At 46.9% G+C, this 20,234-nt stretch overlaps 1 long non-coding RNA gene across 1 annotated transcript in view; it reads left to right on the forward strand.

The window, feature by feature from the left end:
• The first annotated feature begins 328 nt into the window (after window positions 1-328).
• Window positions 329-20,234, forward strand: part of LOC109254495 (uncharacterized) — a 60,431-nt gene continuing 40,525 nt past the window's right edge. The window contains exon 1 of the long non-coding RNA XR_002074828.2: window positions 329-623. This is a non-coding gene — a long non-coding RNA (uncharacterized LOC109254495). The remainder of the gene's footprint in view (window positions 624-20,234) is intronic.

A 20,234-nucleotide genomic window follows, 5' to 3' on the forward strand; every position in this document is an offset into this window, starting at 1 on the left:
GTCGCTGCGCTTCTAAAGACTGAGAATGCTCTTTTACAACATGGTACCGGGATCGCAACTCTGGTAAAAAATAATGATGATTCCTTCATATCATCAAAAAGCCAATCAGTGTTCAATTTTTTTTTTTTAGCAGCATCCAGTCTGATACATCAGGGTTGGGATTTGCACCTTGCAAATTGTTTTAGGAAACAGCCGGAGGCTGTCCCGGTGAATGATTCCATCCCTCCGTTTTCTTCACAGACAGGAACGTCATAGCCAAACCCACAGTGGGTTTTGCCAAGAACTCCAAAAAAGACAATCACGTGTCAAATAACCATGGAGACGCGGTTACAAAAGGAACACTTATTCCTTGCTCCCTTGTTTAGCTGCTGAGCACTGATGGAGGAGGCAGGCGCTGCCTGGGGCTGCACACACCTGACGGTGTGCTCCTGGTCAGCTCCGCCTGAGCCCGCAAGGACTCATCCAGCTGCTGTCAGTGTCAGGGCCGGGGATTAGCGTGCCCTCCTGGGGGAGTCCAGCTGACCGCAGCGCTGGAAGAATCGGAATCTCCAGACTGTCCTTGTTAGTTTCTTCTAATGGTTCAGCAGCAGTTTGATATGAATCCAGCAGAGAACTTATCTGAGGTATTATTATTATTTATATTATGTTTCATCCGGTTCCAATGCTGGTTATTTACATGACGAGCCTTGTGATATTAACCTAAGGGCAGTTCCAAGCCTAGTCCCTTGAAGTGACTGCATTCTTAGATTTGTGGCCTACAATGGCTTTCCTTTAGACACCTTACATAAATCAAGGTGCTGGTAAATCAAGAATGAAGTGATCCTGTTATTACTTTAAAAAAATACATGCACAAAAATAGTCTGCTAACAGTTGCTCCGGTGCTCTGCCTCTGTTCCTTAGCTTTCCTGCTTCTGGGTCTTTCTGCTTCGGCTCTCCCAGGGCTGCGGGAGGTAGGAAGGCCTGGAGTCGGAGAGTTAGCACCCCCAGTATCAACCAATGAGGGGCCCATGTTGGTGGATAAAAGCCCCAGGTGGGATAACTCTGAGGGGTGTTCTACAGCGCTTCCCAGAGGTTCCAGACAGGCCTGAACCCCCACTGTCCACAGAACTAGCCGATTCATTATCAGCAGCCCTCCCTGGACCATCTCATTTCCCCCATCCTCCATTAGTGCTTCCTACCATTACCTCCCACTGTAGGGTGACCAGTTCATCCTGGGAAATCCCCTAGTCCCAGATAAACCAGGACAGGTGAATACCTTATCTTCCAAATAAATAAATAAATAAATAAATCACTTATACTCAAATTCTAGTTCCAGGGTTGGCTTCTGGAGTATCTGAACCTAAGACAATCCCTACAGGCAGAAGAGTCTGGAATGAGATGCACCTCTTTTTTCTTTTTTAATATAATTTATTGTCAAATTGGCTAACATATAGTGTGTACGGTGTGCTCTTGGTTTTGGGGGGTAGATTCCCGTGGTTGAGATGCACCTCTTACCTGGGTATTCATTATGAATAGAGCCCACTGGAGTTGGGCAGTGGGGCAGTGGGGCAGTGTTGGGCTCCGTAGGTATTTGGGTGTGGGAATCTATGAGAATGGTTTCTCACCAAATCTGTATTTGACGTTTTTACGAAGAACATCATTTGTCTACTCTTTCAAAAGTACATAATAAAAACTTGGGGTTTTATAAGCAATTGGCAAATATTTGTTTTATAACTTTTCACGAGTCATCTTCATTTAAGTTTTTTTAAAGAAAGGAAAGAAACCAGATATTAAAAAAAAAAAGTTTTTTATGATGACTCAGGGCAGCGGTTTTCAAATCTTTTAAGCCTACAAATCTTGTGAGGCAATGCTACATGGGTCCTCCAGTTACAACCAGTTACAAGTGGAGCTTCTGGCACTAACACAGGGTTCTGGGGCTGGAGCCCCACCCTTGCAGTTGCCCCGCCACCCCATCAGTCCCCCAACCCTCTTCCCTACCTCAGGTAACCACTAAGCACTTCCTAGGAAGCCTGAGGTTTTTGTTGGACCTCAGCATGCAAACCACTAACATAGGGGATTACTGAATGGCATGAAAAAATATCACTAACTTTTTACTTTAAAACATGTTAGAACATGAGAAGGGCAGGTCAAAAAAGAGCACACACATTCTGTCTTGAGTTTGTGGGGGAAAAAAATAACACCTGTATTCATACACATTGAGAAAAGGCTGGAAAGAAATACACCAAAGATGTTCATGGTGGTCATCTCTGGGGGACTGGATCCCCATGACCTTTTCACTTTCTATTCTGTGCCAGTGATCTATTACCTCCATTTTCCACAGTGGGTAGGAATTATTTTTCAGGCGAACGAAATCCCAACACATGATTTTAAAGAAGGGAGGAGAGGAGGAAATATATTCCAAAGTCACATGCAGACAACAGCAGCATCAGACTAGATTTTCATTATTCCTAGATACCGATCTGAAGAGCAGGGCCTTTTTCAGTTTGAGAGGGTTTAGCCACTGAAGACTGCATAACACAGATTATAGCCTGTCAATTCCATGCCCAGCAAGGTTTTTGAAGCTTCTGATAATGATATATGAACACTGCCCATAAAATAAGCAAAGCAGGGGATAACTCTCCTGCCCCCATTGCCATGCAGTGGTTCAGCCAGCAAAGTAGGCGGTGCCTTCTGTGACTGTGGGCATGGTCAGGTCAGCCACATGGCCAAGGAGCATTTGAAAGGAGACTCGAAGCTTTGCCAAACCTGAGGCTATAGTAGAGAATTAGTGTTTAAATCTGTATTTCCCCAACTAGCTGCCCATCAGAGTCACCTAGGGAGATTCTTACAATTGGATTCCTGGCCCCACCCTCGGATCACCTGATACCTCCTGAAGAGGACTTAGGACCTGCATTCTAAACAGATATGGCAAGGGCAATGGGGATACTTATGGGACAACTTCGTGAAGTTCATCATCACGGCTAGTTTGTAAGTTCTAGGAAACTTATATGCCTGTTTGCTGCTGTGACCTAGATACTGTGTGCACAACTCCTGGTGCTCTAAATATTCAGGGAGGCAACTATTTATGGAAAGTTCACTCTGTGCCTGACATTTTGCTAAGTAGTTTCAAGTCCATTCACCTTAATTATAACTCAAAGTACGCTTCTATCCATTTTGTCAAAGATAAAGCAGATTCAGAGGGGTTAAGAAACTTGCCCAGTATCACCTAGAAAGAAAGAAAGGCACCACTGGAATCCTGGTCTGTGGCCCAAATGCTAGCTCATCTCATTCAGCTAACACACTTCTAGAAAGTTCCATGGCTTTTCCTTCCTTTTCCTGGGAGAAAAATGGAACCAGAATTCTCCACTCACCTTCCTCATCTCCTATCCTCTACCTGCTCCTTCACTGGTTTACACACCCGCACACATGCACACCCTCTTTTAAGTTTTACCTGCATCGAAAACAGCACCAGAATCCTACCCCCAGGACATTTTATACAGAGGTTTATTCTCACAATTTTCTCAGTTCTTGTTAAACATGTCTTTCCTAAGCTACAGGAAACCAGTTGTTCCTTGATTCCATTTTAATTCTCCAATTATTTGAAAGCAGTTGTTGTAAACCATCCTAAGCAATTTGCCTGTTCAAATTACAAGGCATTTGATGGTGGGTCCTTATCCTCCACTAGTCACAAGGCCTCAGAGGCTACAGGTTTCCTCCCCTGACCTCCTCACCAGATAGTGTGATGCAAACAGACCCATCTTAGACCAAATTCCACCAAAAAGGTGACAGTTGTTAGCAAGTAGGCACATACGCAGACCTCCGACCCATTCTGTAAGCCTGGGGACGTCTCAGTCCGCTGTCCTGTAAGACACGTCAACAGACTCTTAGATGAGAAGTTCATTTGAGGCAGGTGTGACAGTACTGTCAGTGCAGTACTTAGCTAACCTACTCGGGCAGGTGATAAAAATCAACCTTTTCACGTCCAGATACTGGACCGGGTGGACATCCAAGCTCAGTGCCTTTCCAAGAGAACACGTCACTGGTCTCTCTAGATTCATTCGCAAAGTTCAGGCAAAGCAGATGCACCACGAAACATTTCTAGCCATCTACCTTTCCTGAACACCCTTATTTTCATCAATGAAAAACCATTTTAGAAATCCATTATGCTAATGAACACACCCGTGGGTGCCAAGCTAAGACAGATTGTTGAAGCGCTTATAGTAACTTCCTCTGGGGTGTGGGACTGTGATCTTTCAAATGTTAGCTAAGTGGCCCTACAGTGTAAATGAAGGCTAATGCATGTGCGCACGCACGCACTCATGCACACATAACATGTTATCTATGCTTTAGCTTTAGAAGTGAATTACAGACAACATATATCAGCATAATAGCCACCATTTAATAAGAACTCCCTGTATGCCAAGTACTGTGCTGAATGTCTGACCAGGAAGAAAACTGATCTCGTTTCATTGCCACTGAGGAAACTGAGGCCCCAGGAAACCCAGCTAGAAAGGATGAGCTAGACTCATACTCTGGCGGACTTGACAGCTATAAATCTTAACCGCTCCAAGAGACTGGTTGCCCGTAAGTTCTTCGAGGCCTCCTGGGAATCCCTCAGTCATCATCACCAATAATTTTTCATTCTTGGCTCAAAACTTTCAACAATAAATAAAATCCCAATCCCTGGGAAATATTCTACTGCATGACTTCTGAGCATAGTTGGTTCTGAAGCGGGCTTGGGAACTCCTCTGGGGGTGATAACTGTATTCTACCCAGAAACATGCAGCGCAGCTGGCTCTCAGTTTCCAAGGCCAAGGGTGGCCACAATTTGAATCGCCGCTCCCTGCCACCTTCCCTGTTAAGCCTCAGCATGGAAGCCTCCTCTTCTGCACCCCTCAGCTTAGTGTCTGTGTTTGAGCACATCAGGTGCCGCAAAGCACTGGGGAGAAGGGCAGCCAGTCACAGCCCAAAGCACCCTCCCTCCCTCTCAATAACTATCATAAACTTCAGAGTTGCCAGGGCAGAGAGGAGAGGGAGTGCGCTGGGGCTGGTGAGGCACCATCAAAATCTCGATACTTTACAATAGGAGAGTCGAAAGAATTTGCTGATGGATCAACATAGAGTCTACAAGAAGAGACTTTTAAGACTTGGAGCCTGAGCGCAGAAGAAGCTAGTTGTCACTAACAAGATGGGGAAGACTGAAGAGCAGATTCATGGAGAAACAGCAGGACCTGTGAGGTTTGAGAGGCCTATGAAGTATCCCAGGTGTATTAGTTTTCTATTGTATTGTAACAAGTTACCACAAATTTAGCAGTTAGAAATGACACCATCAACTCACCATTCCATAGGTCACAGTCCGGGTAAACTCAGATGTTTTTGCTGCTCAGGGTATCAGAAATTTGAAGTCAAGGTGCTCACTGGACCCAGTTCTTGTCTGAGGCTCTAAGGAAGAAGCCATGTGCAAGTTCATGTTCATCGATGAGAGACTTCAACTCCTTGCTATTGTGGGTCTGAAGCCCCTGGTTCTTTGCTGGACGTGAGTTGATGGCTACTCAGCTTCTAGAAGCTGCCTGCATGTCTTGCCATGAGGCTTCCTCCATCTTCGAGCCAGAAAGGGTGGGTCAAACCCTCCAGCTTTGAACCTCTCACATGCTCTTCTGTCACCAGCCAGACAAAAACTCTGCCTTTAAAGGGATCTTGTGATTGGACCAGACCACCAGGAACATCGCCTTTCTTTAAGGTCAGCTGCATCGTATAATACAATCTAACCAGGGCAGTGCCGTCCATTACATTCTCAGTCCCGATGGAGAGTGCACACCAGGGCAGGAGTGGGGGCAGAAAATCATGGGGACTTTCTTAGAATCCTGCCTGCCACCCAAATGGAAATGCAGAGGAAGACCGTCTCCTGCAGAAACTTCCAGGGCTGAGGAACAGAGGGGAAGGGGGAGGGGACAAGCCCATCTGGATGTCTTTAACCTCTGGAACTTGAAGCACTCAGGAAAGAAGGCCTGGCCCTTTGAAGCGCCCCACAGAGCCGTGTGTGTGTGCCCCACCATGGGCCTGCCCTGCCAATCCTCCTGCAAGGGCCCCGAGGCATCTTGGCTTCAGTATCCCCGTGTCTGGCAGGTGAGTCAACAGTTGGCTGCTCTCCTGGGCTTTCTTGGAAAGGGCTATGTTCCAGGTTGGCAGCTGTGCTGGCTGGGAAGGAGGAAAAGAGAAAAGCCAAGTTCTGGGGGCGTTGCTGCCAGGCAGGACACCTGGACCTTTTCCCCCTCGGCCCCTGAGAATGATGGCAAGAAATTTCACTATCACTCCAGGGAAGCCAGAGCCATAATAAAGCAGGGTGGTAAAGCTCTCAGGCAGTGGAATCCAATCAGTGACCTCGTCTCACAATTGCACCATCCGTAAAATGGGGATAGTTGCTAGTAGCTTCCACAAAGGGGCTTGTGACAATTAAACAGCATGGTATCTGTAAATCATTGACCACAGTGGTTGGCATATAGGAAGTACTGACAAAAGCCCACACAAAAAATACTATTAACAAAGGGGAAAGGAATGGCAGATGGAGGCTGTCCAACGAGAAGGGATTAAAAGGAGGAAGGGATCAGATAAAGAGGTCAAGGGGACAGCTAACCCCTTTGATAAGAAAGTTTCATAATATTGGAATGCAAGTTAGTTGTTTCTATAAAGACTTATGAATATACAAAGGACAGCTGGTACACCCCAAGGCATGATGGATTTTGATTGAGCCACACAGTAAATCTGGATATGATGTTTCCAAGGCTCCTAAGTAGCCAGATAGGGCTCCTACTTCCTGTAGAAATTCAGGAGGGAAGAGAGGGACAAGCAAGGGGCAGACTACTATGTTGGTATGTTGCACGCCACATTTGATTGCAAGTAACAGACGTCCACGCGAGCTTAGGGGGGTGGGGTGACATATATGAGGCATCAACTGTGGCTTTACCCTACACTTCTGTATGCACTAGATTTCCTTGCTGCATCCTGAGGACTTCATTTCCTACCTCCAGCCCAATCCAACTCAGCCAGAATTGAGTGGGTTATTCCATAAGGAACCAAGCAAAGGCCTTTACTCAGGGCAGCACAGTGGGAAAATGAAGATCACAGCCTCTGCCAGCTTTGCTCCAAAACACTGAGAGTTCCTTGAGTTGACATCGAGGCATTTCTCTTATCTGACAAAGACCACCAAACCCTATCAATCATCCAGTTTGCAGGGATGTGTCCCAGGGACAACACCTTTCCCCATCCAACAGCCAGGACTAAAGCTTCCCAGGACAGAGGGGCTCACAGAGACCTCTAAGTCCACTGAGAACAGACAGCGGCATAAAAATAAGGCCTCACCCCTGACCAAAGTGGATAAGCTGGAACTAGTTCCCCCCTGAGTGACAATTTTGAACATGCTCATTCTGAGGCATGACACACACCCTGTGGACAGACACCCAACAAGAGGAAATCAAGGAAGCCAGTCCCTGCCACTGCCTGGTTGTCAGCTCATTCCCCTTGTCCCTTTACAGACTGGCATGTTCTCTCTCTCTGCCAGCTTAAGAAAGTGCACGTGGCATTGGAGTCCCTGCCTCAACCTTGGTCTACGTGATCTCTTGGTTCAAGCGCTGAGAACTATCTAACTAGAGTTGTATGTCTCTTAGTTCACATGTTTGAAAGGCAGAAGCTGGTTTGAGCCTATGGATTGATATCGGTTCGGTTTGCCTTGGATCCAGTTAGTGGTGAGGGGTAGAGTATGGGGGTCACATGGTATAGGCACGGCTGACTCTCTCTTCCAGTGGGGTTGTGGGTGACTAGATACTCAGAAGGGAGACAGGGTGTGGCAAGTACCCCAAATGTAGCCACCACAAATAGCCCCAACCTAATTTAGATTTCATCAATTCTGATACATCATTATGGAGTTCTTGAAATCTAACCCGTTCCAGAACATTTCCAGATGGGCTAGAAGGGAATGCATCTTTGTATCCTCTCTTTCTTCCAGAACCAAATTTTTGGTGTTATTTCGAAACTAGATATCCAGAAATCCCATCCTGCAAAACACAATCTCTTGTGGTTAGTTGAATGATTATCTCCCATTTTTTTCTTTTCAACAAGTCTCAGTTTTCATAGGTGGGCTTGTTGAATGTGGGGTACACCCACATGGATATTTCTGTGGCAAGAGGGCATCGTGGAAGAAGCCACTTAATTACAGCAGAGTTAATGGCCTTGTCCGGGTTAGTAGTAAAGCCAAGTGCCACTTGCTGAGCCTTTAACTCTTCATTAACTCAAATCCCAGTTGTAACTTTCTGCTAGGGCCCGGAGTTCTGACTTTGCTTAATCCACTCGATAGAAGTAGAGCAACGGGAGAGGCTGTAAATACTCTGTCAGGGCATGAAGAATAACAACAATAAGGCATTCATATTAGGAGAGGAGATTCATTCATCACGGTTTGTTTACCCTCTCAACAACCCAGTAGATTTGCTGTGGCTGTCTCTGGGGAAGCAGCTGGTGTAAGGAAATCAGATTGCAGAGCAAAGAATGTGAGCTCTGCAGTCACATGCGCCTCATTTCACATCCTGGCCAAGGCCCTTCACTTCTGGGATGGGGCAAACCTGGATGGCAACTCTGATTGGTCAGTTCCCATACCCTGACCCTAGTGAGAGAGCTTGAATGGCAACCTGCTTCTTTTGTCCTCAGTTTTGCTTCTACAAAATGGGGGAATGATAATATTGACTTCATAGGGTGATTGTGAAGCTTACATAGGATCACATATGTGAAAGCCCCTTGTATCTACTAGGTACTTATTATGTTTGCTTCTTTCGCATTATAACAGACTTCTTCCAGGTTTGAGCTAATCCTCTATTAAGGTTTCATGACTGACCAAGACAGAACAAAGAGAGCTAATGGGGATGGGGCCCCTGGGTGGCTCAGTCAGTTGAACATCCGACTTCAGCTCAGGTCATGATTTCAGTTTGTGAGTTGGAGCCCCGCATTGGGCACTGTGCTGACAGAGCCTGGAGCCTCCTTCGGATTCTGTGTCTCCCTCTCTCTCTCTGCCCCTCCCCCCCACCTCAAAAATGAATAAACGTTAAAAAAAAGAGAAAGAGAGAGAAGGGGGGAAAGCCAGACTTAAATCATTCTTGTGAGAAAAAAAAGTCTCTCTCAGGTAGATCCTACCTCAGGCTTGAATTTCATCCCCCATCCAGACCCTTCTATTCATGTGGCAGAAGTTACTCACTGTCCCCTAACATTACACTCCCTTAATTCTGTAATAATACATTTCCCACAGACACACGAAGTTTAAGTTGAACATACAGCCAATGAGAGAGAGAAAGAGAGAGAGAGAGAGAGAGAGAGACTACATTTCTGAGTATCCCTTGCAGATGACCATATGACAAAGTTTTCACCAATGGGATGTGAGAGGAAGTGAAGTTTGCAATTACTGAGCCTAACTGAGCTTCTCTTTTCCCTTCCCTACTAGCTAGAATGTGAATAAGGAGCTGGTCAACTGACCTTGGCCACATAGATGAAGACAACCCTCTGAGCAACAAGATAGAAGGAACCTGGGTCTCTGGACAGCCCCATGCAACAGAGCTGTCTGGGACCATCTACCTACCTCCAGTCTGTTGCATGAGAAAGAAACATACTTCTGTTTGGTTACAAACACTCTCTTGGGGGAGTGGTCTCTTATTACATCAATTCACTCCACTCCCTAATTCACAATCTACTCCCTAACTAAAAATCCACCTTACCTGATTGGAATTCATCTTTGAGCTTGCCTTGAGCAAGAATGGTCTGGAGCCAAGATCTCACCTACACTTTAGGGTAGATCAGACTTCATAATCTGGCTACTTGTAAACCAGATCCATCCCACAGACATGCTTTGGTTGATTCTTACGATGTATTTTAAAATTTTAGATCTGTCGTTGCAGCATCTGGGTGGCTCAGTTGGTTAAGCATCAAACTCTTGATTTCGGCTCAGGTCATGATCTCATGGTTTGTGAGACTGAGCCCCATGTCTGCCTGCTTGGGATTCTCTAATTCTGTCCCTTCCCTGCTCACGGTCCCTCTCTCTCTCTCAAAATAAATAAACACTTTTAATAATTAAAAATTTTAGATTTATTGTCAGCATTTATTAAATTGAGAACTTTCACCAAAAACCCTAAATGTTCAGCTTTTCTTGAGAAATCAGAAGGTCTGGCAACCCTGGGCCACATTCTTGCTTAGAAAAATTCAGGCGCTAGCTTGCTTCAGTTCATCATGGTCAATGCCTGTCAGAATCTTGACGGTTTGGGGCCCGATACCTGACTTCTAACACCCAAAACCTATGTCCCTTTGCCTAAGTGCTTTCTCTGGCCTCCTGGAGCCCGCCTAGCCAGAGGGGCTAGAGACTGAAGGTACTACCACCCCCAAAAGACTCCAATCAACCACTGATGGGAGTTGATGTATAAATATCCCAGCTCCCCATTCCTCAGATGGGATAGCTGGAGGGCACCTTTCCATTGGCCGCTAGAGTTTGAGTCCCAGCGTTCCAGAGTGGTAAGTCACTCCATAATGCACCTTTTATTGACTGGCTGCCTTCCCTTCCCTATCCCAGTTCCCAGGTCTCTCCCAACACTTCCCAGAATCACCTTCCAAATAAACAGCTTGCACTCAAATCCTACTCTCAGAATCTGCTTTCTGGGGCAGCCTGAGTCACCAGTGCCCTTAGTTTCCATGTGATAGTTAGCATTTAGCACCATGCTGCTCTGTGATTTTTCTCCTGGTGAAGAAATATTTATCTGTGTTTGATCTTTATTAAAAGTGAAAAGAAAAGGGAAAGATGGTTCCAGAAGCCAATGTTTTTCAGAAAAGAATAGGTGAGAGTCTATCTCTGTGGAAGTAAAGAATATTCCTGCATGTTTAACATGCAAATACTGGCCTGCTTCCTTCACTGACGTTATCTGCCTGACCCTCAGACGGTCATGTTTGTGATCCCTGCTTTACAGCCCTGAAAACTCTTGTTAAAATTCAGGAGTCATTAACCCCTGACTTTGAATGGGGCTCTGAGATTAGCTAAGTGGCCGTGTGGGAGTATATTGAGGGAAGAGGGAGGGAGATATCTAAGTTTCAAGGACTGAAGTTTAGAGGAAGGGCCAAAGGAAACCCTGGCACTTCAGCCAGGCAAGGTGGGCTCAATGTGGCATCAGGGTAGGGAGCCTGAAGAGAGCCGAAGTCTTTCCTGAGCCTGTGAAAAATCCCTTCCCCCACAGCATCCAAGAGGCTGTATCCACACCCTCCACCAGAGCTTGGCTCTCTTTATTACAAAACAACTTTTTTTTTTTTTTTTTGAGAGAAAGAGTGCAAGTGGGGGAGGGGAGTAGAGGGAGAATTCCAAGCAGGCTCCATGCTCAGCATGGAGCCCGATGCAAGGCTTGATCTCACAACCCTGGGATCATGACCTGAACCGAAATCAAGAGTTGGATGTTCACCCAACTGAGCCACCCAGGTGCCCCTCCAACACAACTTCTGGGTGTGTCTCCTGATTTTGCACGAGTTCCAGATGGGTGGTAGCTATACCTATTCTACTCGTTTTTCCCAGCACCTGACAGAGGGCTCGCCATACTATGGGCACCTAATAAAGGTTTGTCTTAAATTTCTGTGAACCAGCTTGACCCTAGATTGAGTGGTCAGAAGTGCTATGTAAGCCAGGGGGCACTGTGATTCAATGTGCATTTCTCTGTTGGAGAGCTGAAAAGGTTTTTTGGCTGCTCTGTAGTGATAAAGACTGAACTAGCTAGGCCCACACTATTTAAACCCAGGAACATGGGCTTTTTGGAAAACTAGATATCTCTTACCTAGTTTGCAATCAACAGGATTAAGAACGTGGAGAGTCAGACTGTCCAGGTTCAAATCCCAGTTCCCCTACTTACTTATTAGCTGTGTGACTGTGGGCAAGTCACTCAATTTCTCTGTGCCTCCATAAAAAATGGAAATTAAATGAGCTAATGCATGTAGAGTGCTTTGGACTGTGCCTGCACAGAGGAAGCACTTAAAATATGTTAGCTATAATTGGCTCTGATTGGAGACAACAGGATCCTGGCTAAAAAGAAAGCCAGAGTAGAAAATTATCTAGAGGAATATGCTAGTTCTAGCAAAGCCCTAAAGCTAGACATTAGGCACAAAGAAGCCACATGTTCCAGAGCAGGGCTTCTGACCTTTCCTGTGTTGGCATCTATTCAAGTGATGCTCCCTTTTCAGAATAATGGTTTGTATTTATTCATTCATTCATTCATTCATTCACTCTAATGTTTATTCATTTTTGAGAGAGAGACAGAGCGTGAGATGCGGAGGGGCAGAGAGAGAGGGAGACATAGAATCTGAAGCAGGCTCTAGACTCCCAGATGTCAGCGCAGAGCCTGACACAGGGCTCAAACCCACGATCCGTGAGATCATGACCTGAGCTGAAGTCAGACGCTTAACCAACTGAGCCACCCAGGCACCCCGGAATAATCGTTTGTAAATGCACAAAATAAAATACATAGGATTACAGAGAAAGTCAGTTATATGGCTATCAAAATACTAAACAAATTTATAATATAGTATTAGCCGTACTCTGTTACTAACACATTAGAAAATAAGATCCAGCAGTGGGTCTAATTACTACTGTAATTTTTAAATAGAGATGAGCACAAAATGTCATTTTCACATATCAATGTATTTCAATGTAATGACAAAGTCATAGGCACTACTAATATAATTGTGAACAGAAAGAAATGCCAACCTTCATTTCCAGATTAGCAAATGTAAAAAATAAAGCTTTTCCCAATACAAGAGGAACCTCTTTCCTAAGGAGAGCCAGAAAGAGCCCAGAAGTGCATCCAGGCATATCAAAAGATGCCCAAATTGGCTAATATTCCTTCCTTCCTTCCATCCTCCCTCCCTTCCTTCCTTCCATCCTCCCTCCCTTCCATCCATCCTTCCTCCCTCCCTTCCTTCCTTCCTTCCTTCCTTCCTTCCTTCCTTCCTTCCTCCCATCCTTCCTTCCTTCCATCCTCCCTTCCTTCCATCCTTCCTTCCTTCCATCCTTCCTGCCTTCCTCCCTTCCTTCCTCCCTTCCTTCCTCCCTTCCTTCCTTCCTTCCATCCTCCCTTCCTCCCTCCCTTCCTTCCTTCCATCCTCCCTCCCTTCCTCCCTCCCTTCCTTCCTTCCATCCTCCCTTCCTCCCTCCCTTCCTTCCTTCCATCCTCCCTTCCTCCGTCCCTTCCTTTCTTCCTTCTCTCCACCTTGTACAAACAGACATGGGGAATCCAAGAAGGACTGTGACTGCTGGAGGAGGGGAGTGTGTCTCCTTCATCAAGCCAAGGGAAGAACACTCCAACAGAGTAGCTTATAGAGATTGAGGGTGCTCTCAAGGGGAGCCAGGGGCCTCATTTCCTGGTTGGAGACCCATGAACAACAGCCATTTCAGACCTATTCAAGAAGGGCCGGGAGATAACTGGAGAGAGTGAGGTGGAGAAAGGGTGCAGTCAACCCTCCTACCACTAAGGGTGATGAGGCAGGGAACCTCCTCTGGTGAAGAGGACCCCACAGACTTGAGTCTCAACCAGGAAGGTGGCCCCCAGGCAAGAAGACCCCAGAAGCTAGTGGCTGGGGGCAGAGGGGGGTGTTCCTGATGAAGGGGAAGGAGGAGGAGGTCAAGCAAAGATGGTTCTCCAGTGTTGGGGCCCTGCACATTGAGGAGAAGCCCCTCACATCCCTCTCTGCCCACACACCCCCAAATGCACTTCAAAAAAGTCACAAATGGAGTCATTTGGAGCTCACCATGCGTGCAGACGAACCAGTATTCGCTGAGAGAGGACTTGCACAGTTCTGGTTGAGTAAAAACAAACGTGTTCCTTTTCTCCAGTCCCTTTTTTCTGTCCCAGCACACAGGGCTGCCGCATACTCCATGGAACACCCTCACGTCATCTTCTGTGTGCAGGCCATCCCAGGGCTGTGCCACAGTGTCAGTGATGTTCCCGGGGTTGCCTGAGGAGAGAGGAGGGGAGAAAGAAGGGGGAGGAGGAGAAGGGATCCTTCAGACAGACCAAGCTCTCTCTTCACTTCAAAACCCCTCGGGCCGAGTCAAACCTGTGCAGGGCAGAGGGAGGAAATGAAACTAGGGATAAAACTGGACCTTTCTATATCCAAATAGAGCAGCAACCTATGGGATCCACTCAGCATGTCATCAGGGGACGTGGGGAGGAGACAGATGCAATTCACGTTCGTGCCTCATCATCTTCAGACGTGTCAATACATGGAGTAGTGTGCCTTTCATTAATTTTGCAATTCAGACACCACCCAAATGCAGTCATGGGCCCTGGGAGTCACAGGGAGTTGCATTCCTTTCTTATCTGAAGACATCAACACCCTCCTCTCAGTAGACTGATCCCCAGAGATGGAAACACACTGTAGAACTGCCTGGCTGAATGTTCCTTTCTTACTGGGGACTCAACAGTCCCTCCCATAGGGGCCCCAACTGGCTTGGGCCTTCCCTGAAGGCAGCAAAACACCTTCATAATCAGAGGCTTAAAAAGAAGACAAAAAGGAGCACCTGGGTGGCTCAGTCGGTTAAGCGTCTGACTTCTTCTCAGGTCATGATCTCATGGTTTGTGGGTTCAAGCCCCCTGTTGGGCTCTTTGCTGACAGCTCAGAGTCTGGAGCCTGCTTTGGATTCTATGTCTCCTTCTCTCTCTGCCCCTACCCTGCTCATGCTCTCTCTCTCTCTCTCAAAAATACATAAACATTAAAAAAAAAAAAAGTAAAAAAAAAAAAGGGAAAATGAAGGAGTCCACTCCTTCAAGGAGACAATTCCAGCTCCGAGGAGTCTTGAGTGTGTAACTGTCTGTAGAAAACTTCTGTGGCACATGAGCTCTGATGGAACGTTCAATGGCTGTTTCTAAGGTCTAGCACTAACCACACTTTTCTCCAAAGCCAGGAGAGGCTGCTTAGGTGCCTAGGCACCAACAGAAGTTCAAGGAAGTTAATTTTCCCAGGGACAACCCTCCAGTGGGGGCGGGGAGTGGCAGTCAGTCTCCTCTCCCTCCGGTGGGACAATGCAAAGTACATTCCATGTCTACGGTTCCCTGCACATTACCCAGTGGGTAACCAGAAAATAAGGCATGTTCTCAGCTCTTCTCCCTTCTCTCTCTCATTGCCCCCTCATTCCTGCTTCCTGGATCACTTCCCAAACAAACTGCTGTACCCATGCCCTTAGCTCACGGCCAGCTTTTGGAGGAACCCAAAAAGCGTAAGACAGTAATCCTCCCTATAGCTGAAAAAAAATCAGGCTTCCTTAAAGGGTCCCCCACACACCTGCATGGCTTCAGGGCTGAGGAAATGCAAGTCACCGGAAAAAAGCCAAGGAGTGGGGGTGGAGAAGAATCATGGCAGGTGAGGAAAATCATTTAGAAATTATAAAATTAAGTAGCTTTAAAAAGAGAAACCTGGTTGGGAAATTACTGGAAGAGCACAAATTGAAAAATGTGCTCAAGACAGTTGAGAATCTGTCAACTGACAAGAGACGGCTTTGTGAAGAAAACGAACCAGAGCAGGGTGTCAGGCAGACAGATTGGCCCAATTAAGGGCAGAGAGGCTGGGGAGAAGGAGTGAGTTATCGCGTGGCCTCTGGGGGGTCTAGAAAAGCTATTCCCAGCAGGATAGATGGGCCCAGACAGGAGGCTGGTGAGAGCCTCTGGGGTGTCTGCGTGCTCCTTCCCCACTGTCAGGAGACCGTGAATGAACAGGGACAAGATGCTGTGTCTCCATGTCCTTTGAGACTGGACCACTGATCGCGTAAGATTCTCTGGAATAAAAGGGGACGGGGTGGGTACTCTATGGGAAGCCCCTCTTGGAGATCCGTTCATTCAACAAGTATTCATTGAGTCTGTTGATGTGTGGTGCTGCAGCCTGTTACGGATGGCATTCCTGCCCCAGGAACTTTGCAGTCCTTCAGGAGAAGGAAGCATCAAATTCTTGGGCTAATATTCATTACACGGGGAGGGATGGTCTAGACGCTTTGTCTCCTCATTTAACGTTCACAGAAACCTAGCAGGTAGGAACCACATAATCATTATTTCAGAGATGAGGAAACATAAACACAGAAAGGTTAGGAAAATGGGCCAAGGTGACAACACTGGTAAGGAGTAGAGCCAGAACCCAGAACCAGACAGTCCAGCTCTCAAGTCTGCACTCTGACCCACTACAGTTTAGTCTCTCCTATATTAAAGGATCTGACAAGTTCCGCTGGAGGATCAGCTACATAATGTGATAATGCAGAGCCCTAGTTGGTGGTGGGGAAGCTAATCTCCTCTTCCCATGGCGTCCCAACACAGAGTAGTTGGGTGATCCCCAAGGAATTACAACCTCCTTGGTACCTGGGTCAGAAGTAGGCCCCCACCAGGTTTCCTGCTAAATGTGCCATGGTGCTTCCAGCCCAGCACTGGGATAGCTGCCTCCTTTCCCTGCCCTGTGACATCACGAGATGGGCACTGACCCTAGCCCTCCCTTCACACGTGCCCAGGCCTCTGCGGGGGGCAGAGGGTGGCAGCAGAATCGGGTCTCCCTCCCTTGCCCCCTGCCAATGCCAACCAGTCACGGTCCTGAGCTCCATGATCTGGGTACCCTGATGACATGGTTACTGGGCAGGGCAGAGAACGGGGAGCCAGAGGAGGGAAGACGGCAGCTACGAGCTCACCGTTTAGGAGACAGTAAGAGGCACACTCTTGAAAGTTGAGATGCCAATCCTCCGGCACATGCTCTATTGTCCCCTCAAACTTCACTTACAAAACACAACTTCAAAGATAAAATTATGAAGAATTTCAAGACCGCAGCTGCAGGGCATGAAACCCCAAATGTAAGAAGCCTGTGTGGCTGCTCTGGCAGCACAGCCATGCTCTGGCCCTGCCTGGAGTCATGGGAAATGGAAAACAGTTGGACTGTTCCAATACAGTCCTCCACACTCACTTCGGCACAGAATCCCCTTTGAGGTTAACGGCCCTTAGTGCTAGTGTTCATGGACCTCCCTCTTAAAGTGCTACATCACTTCACTCAAACCTTGTAATAGCCACGTGGGTCAGGGAAAATCAGGGTTGTCACCATTCTTCCGAGAGGGAGAAACTGAGGCACAGAGAGGCAAGTGTTTCTCTTGAAATATGATAGGTATTGGTAGGTATGGTAGGTGTTACAGTAGGTAAGAGGCAGGGTCAGCTCTCAAAACCAAACATCCAGCCTCCAGGTCCTGTGCTCTCTCCCTGCAATGCACCAGCCTTCCCAACCCTCCAAGATGCTTTTCACATCCCCTGTTTGTCGCTCAGGAGAAGGCCGTAATGCTGGCAGGTTGCCATCCTGAAGCTAGTATTTATTAGGAAATCTCCAGGCATGCCAGGAAATTACAGACCAGCAAATTAGTTTAGTCATTTCACTAGTTGAAGGAGCTCTTCGCAAGCTCTGTAAAAAGCTTTTTCAAGAACAAGTTGTTAGAAGGGGTGTTTTCGTGCCTTAAAGACACCATGTTATCTTGGGCATCCAAAGACCTCCTTGAGGAAGAGAATTCCCATCAGACTAAGAAGAAACTTTAATGACCTTGAAAAATACCACACCACAGGGGCACCTGGGTGGCTCAGTCAGTTGGTGTCTGACTTCGGCTCAGGCCACGATCTCGTGGTTCATGAGTTCAAGCCCTGCATCGGGCTCTGTGCTGACAGCTCGGAGCCTGGAGCCTGCTTCAGATTCTGTGTCTCCCTCTCTCTGTTCCTCCCCCACTCGTGCTCTGTCTTTCTCTCTCTCAAAAATAAATAAAGCTTAAAAAAATTTTTTTTAAAAAACACCACATCACAGGTGTGGCAGCCAGCCTTCAAGATGGCCCCCAATGTCCCCTGCCTCCCAGTATTCACAACTTTGGGCACCCTCTCCCACCCTGAACAGGGATGAACTGTATAATCAGAAGAATATTGCAGAAATGACATTTGTGACTTCAAAGATGAGGCCCTAAAACTATTGCTTCCATCTTCCTCTCTCTTGGATCACTCAATCTGGGGGAAGCCAGCTGCCATATCATGAGGACACTCAAGCAGCTCTGTGGGGAGGACCTAAAGTCTTCTTCCAACAGCCACGTGAGTAGAGTAGGGCCATCTTGTAAGTGGATCCTCCAGCACCGCTCAAGCCTTCAGATGACAGCAGCCCTGGCCACTGGTTTGACTTCTGCTTCACAGAGCACCCTTGAGTTAGAACTGCCCAGCAAAGCTATCCCTGCATCCCTGACCCACAGAAGCCACAAGATAATACATCTCTGGTTGCTTCCAGCTGCTAAGTTTGGGCTTTGTTACGCAGCAATAGATAACTGATACATTTCATTAAAAAGATCATGGGAAATCAGCTGCTCTGAAGTAGAAGGGTAACGAATTTCTTGAGTTGGATATAAACATAGTCACATCCTTCAGGTCATTTGTTCTCTTATTGCTGCCACCATCACTTCAAGAAAGCCCCAAGGGACACAGCAGTCACAAATTTCGGAAGGAGAAGGAGAGGTAGGGAAGGGGGACTCAGGTCACTATCTGAGGCTTCTACACAGGATTGCTAAGGTGGCACATGGCCCTCTGTGGAGCCACATGAGGCCACCCCCCCACACACAGGTAAGAAGCAGTATATACTCTAGTAATGTATCTTACAGCTATGAATTGTTACAAGAACAAAAATCCCAGTGAGTGATTACTGAGCACTTTGCATGCTGAGCACTTTACATTTGCTTTTAGCGCTTCAGCTAAATTAGCACTCACAATAACCTAGTAACATCATGCATTGGGCACAACACATCCATCGTGAGTGACAAAACCCAACTCAAACTGGCATAAGCCAGAATGGGCATTGATGGATTCGTTAACTGAGAAGTGCAAGGGGTGTCCTAGGCTTCAGGGACTGTTGTTTCTAGGGTATGGAGTTCTTTCTTTCTCTTATTCTCCCCTTCTACCCCTTATTCTCTCTCCTTCTCTTCCTCCCCTAGTCATCTCCCTGATTTTTGTTCCCCCAGGAAACTTGGACACCAGTAGCTCAAGCCTATGCTCTAATAATCTAAAACCAAGAGAGGCTCTCTTTGCCAACAGCCCCATATCAGATCCCATGGCAGGTCTCTGATTGGCCCTACTTAGGCCACTTCTTTATGCCAATCCCTGGGGACAGGGCCATGGGGCACAATGATTAGTTAGGCCTGGAACACGTGTCCAATGGGTAGATGGGGCACAGTAATTGCCAGTCCCACCAGAACCACATGCAATGGCAATTTCCTACTTAGCTTGAAAAAGGGATGATAGGCAGACAAAAAACACATTTATGATCATCATCATCATCATCACTTTACAGATGAGGAAACAGGCTCAGAACAGCTGCAAACCCCTGCCTGGGGTCTCATAGCTGGTAAACAGCAAAGGCATATCTGGCTGACTCCAAGGCCAAAGTTCTTAGCCATGCTCCTTCCACCTTCCTCATCCCACAGGGTCCTCTGACCCATACAGGAGATCTGCAGACAAGATGATCTCCCTTGCGGAAGCCAGAGCAGTTACCTGATGCCAATCCAGGTCCATCTGACACAATCTTCTTTTTCCCAGCCTACCTAGTTCACCTGGGGCTAGAGAAGGCTCACCCAAAGTATCTCCTGTCCTGACCTTGACTGCATCAACAGCCAAACTGACTATGACCATCTCCGCCTCCAGATGAAACTATTCTATAATATCCCCTTGCTTTTGGAGTAAAGATCCAAACTCTCACCTCAGATAAGAGCTCTGAACATCTGACCCCTGTCAACCTCTGGCTCATTTTTTCCACTCCCTGTCTCAGCCACACTATTCCTGTCAAATTCGGTGAAAGTACCCTTCTTCCTCCCACCCCAAGACCTTTGCATATTCTGTTCCCTCTACTTGGTGTGTTCATTCCTCTTCTCTCTGCCTAGAAAACTCATCCTTCACATCAGCTCCTCAAGGAAGCCTCCACACCTCCATTGCTGGGGTCACTTCCTCTGCCTAGGTCCCCATGGGAGTCCAGAGCTTTCATTGAAGTCATGAGAATACATTCATGTGGGATCTATAGTGAAAATCTGCCTCTCACACCAGACTGTAAACTCATTAGAGCAAGGATAATGTCCCTGTTTCTATTCATTATGTCTAGCACTTAGCCCAGGGCTTGACCCAAAATAGACCCTTAGAAAGCATTTATTGAATAAATGAAAGGAAGGAAGGATGGAA

The sequence above is a fragment of the Panthera pardus genome, unplaced genomic scaffold, assembly GCF_024362965.1.
Source record: "Panthera pardus isolate Hobbes unplaced genomic scaffold, ASM2436296v1 HiC_scaffold_8, whole genome shotgun sequence".
NCBI lineage: Eukaryota > Metazoa > Chordata > Mammalia > Carnivora > Felidae > Panthera > Panthera pardus.